Raw genomic sequence first — 2,850 nt, forward strand, 5'->3', positions numbered from 1 at the left:
CTACAAGTGAAGGAACGCCAAGGATTGCTGGCAGTCACCAGGAGCCAGGGGAGACATGCAACGGATTCTTCCTCAGAGCCTCCAGAAGGAATGTATCCTGTTAACATGTTGGTTTTGGACTTCTGGCCTCCACAACTGTGAGAGAATACATTTATTGTTTTACTTAAACCACCAAGTTTGTGATAATTGGTTGTGACAGCCCTAGGAAACTAATACAATATGCATACCGGCTTAACAGAACACAGACCTTGGAATGGTTTAAATCTATCATCTTGCCCTAATTTTTCACGTTGTTATAGATCACAGATGTTTGTTTCACCTTGGTTTTCATCCTCCTCCCATCCTCATTTTGTTGTTACTGTTTTAGTTTGTGCTCAGTCGTACTTATTTACCAGTTTTATTGATAGCAGTATTCATTACTTGCAACCCATTCCTTCCTTTTGGGAAATGTTTTCTTCTTCCTAAACTACTTCCTTTAATATTCTTCTTTTGAGGGCAGGAGAAAGTGGATACTGTGTATGTTAAGCTATGTTTATCTCACCAGACAGCTTTTCCCTCAAAATTTTTGTTGTTGTTGTTTAAGGAGATTCCTTTAATATAATGAATACAAAAGCTTGTTGAGATAGTACCCCTACAATTACACAGCTTTGAAAAAGTTAAACAATGGTTACCGAATGGCTATTTTTATTATAGTATCTACAGTGTCTGAAAACGTATATAATAAGTAACTGTAGATGTCTCACAAGACATCCATTTAATCACAGTAGTGGATCTTCTACATAGAATTCTCAATGTCTTTATTCTTCAGATTCTCCAGGCTTATGAATATCGTCAATCTTCAAAATCATTCTAACCATTTGTGTTGCAAAAGATATCTGTTGCTTTTTGCTAATCAAGATCTCTATGACATGCTGTTGCTTCATATCATTTGTCCCCTTGTGCAAACAGTCAGTGCCAAGAGTAGGGTTCATCTCCTTCACTTGTCTGGCTCGGACTTTTGTCATAGTCTGGATGGGATTCATGCCACTGTTTTCAGAAAGGGCCGTGGAGTGACCGCAGAACATCGGCAAATGCTCTCATGGTGTACTATTCTAAGGTGGGGCATTTATCCGCCTCTTGGCTAACTGCCAGAGCACAGGATATCTCAGCAAACCCTCCTCCGTATGCCACACGATTATCGTGGATGAGGTTTGTGATGACATACAAAGCATCGTGAAGGGATCGTTTCACCTCCTCAATGATCATCTTGTTTCCTTCTCTAATTAAAATGGTTACAGCTCTGGAGTTCTTACAATGCTCGATGACCAGCATTCTATCCTTAGTTGTCCCAGATGAGATCTCCTGTACAAGACTGGTAAACCCAGGATCTTGGGCATGAGCTCTGAGAACCTGGGACAATCCGCCCTCTTGTTGAGATGGCAATCAGTTCAATTTCAGGTCCCCCTACCCAGCGAACCACAGGGAAGTTGTTCTGAAGAAATAAGTGATTTGCTTCATCACCAAAGCCCAACGGACAAATTGCTAGGTTAGCACCAGTCTCTTTAATTTGTTGAATCATCTCTTCAAATTTCTCCTTTTCATATTTCTGAAGAGCTTTATAATCCATGGAGGTCACATCCAGCTTATGCTTTGTTTTTGGCTTGGGTGGTTCAAATGGACATGTGAGAATTGCCATCTCAGCATCTTCCACTTTTTTCGGCATCTGTGGGTGACTGGAAATCCTTGTCCATTATCACGGTCTAAATCAGTTTTGTGTCCTCCAGCCTCCTGCCCACTTTGCCTTCTACGTTGACGAGCTCAAAGTCAACATCTCTCTGCTCCATATCTGCTACAGTGAGGACGGTATTCATAGCTATCTCAGCCATTTGTTGGTACCAACTTTGACCACTTTGAAGCCCAGCATGGTGTTTGCAGTCTGAATCAGGGGTTCAGTGTCCTTTACGTCAACAAGGACACTATGAGATCAGTCATAGTGTCTGATCTTGTCCAGGTTCAATAGCAACACTGGCAGCCTGCTCATAACCATCAGCTATTCTGATTGGGTGAATGTCTCAGTCTAGCAACTGCTTGATTTCTTCTAACAGGACACCAGCCAGGACTACCACTCCTGTGGTTCCAAGTCCAATTTCATCATCCTGAGATTTGATCAGTTCCGCCATCAGCTTAGCATTCTGCTGATCGACATCCATCATGCTTAAGATGGGGCCCCATCATTAGTTACAGTCACATCACCATCCTTATCCACCATGATCTTATCAAGCCCATTTGGTCCAGGTGCTGTCCTCATAGTATTTGCTACAGCCTTTGTTGCCATTATATGAGACTTAAGGGCCTCAGTCCCATAAGACAGGACTTGTAGTCCTGATCCTTGATGATGAGGAAAGGGTGCCCATATTCATCAAAGGTGAGGGTCCCCATGGATGCCATGGTGTAGCCCCAGGAGCTACTTTTCCCTCAGAATTTTGAAGATACTAATCTATTGTCTTTTGCCCTCTAATGCTATTGAGTTCAGTCATTCTTTGCTCCATTGTGAGAAATCTTTTTTTTTTTCCTCATTTTCTTTTAGCTATTCTCTGTCTTTGGCATTTTTCAGTTTTTGATGAAACTTGTTGTGGATTTATTTATTTATTCTGCTTGTGACCGCCGTATGATTCTTTAATCTGTGGACTCATGTCTTTCTTTTTAGTTCTGGAAGATTATTACTCATTATATCTTTCTATGGACTCTCATTCTCTTTATTCTTTCTTTCTGAAACTTCTATTAGGCATATTGTTAGACTTTTCCAATCCATTCTTTGTATCTTAACTTTTCACATATCTTCTATCTTTCTGTACTTGGTTCTAATTTTCT

At 40.8% G+C, this 2,850-nt stretch overlaps 1 pseudogene; it reads right to left on the reverse strand.

Moving 5' to 3' along the window:
- Nucleotides 1-797: 797 nt before the first annotated feature.
- LOC108540007 (T-complex protein 1 subunit epsilon pseudogene) lies at nucleotides 798-2,427 on the reverse strand (annotated as a pseudogene).
- Nucleotides 2,428-2,850: the final 423 nt, after the last annotated feature.

This window comes from Rhinopithecus bieti, unplaced genomic scaffold (assembly GCF_001698545.2).
Source record: "Rhinopithecus bieti isolate Rb0 unplaced genomic scaffold, ASM169854v2 scaffold_18504, whole genome shotgun sequence".
NCBI lineage: Eukaryota > Metazoa > Chordata > Mammalia > Primates > Cercopithecidae > Rhinopithecus > Rhinopithecus bieti.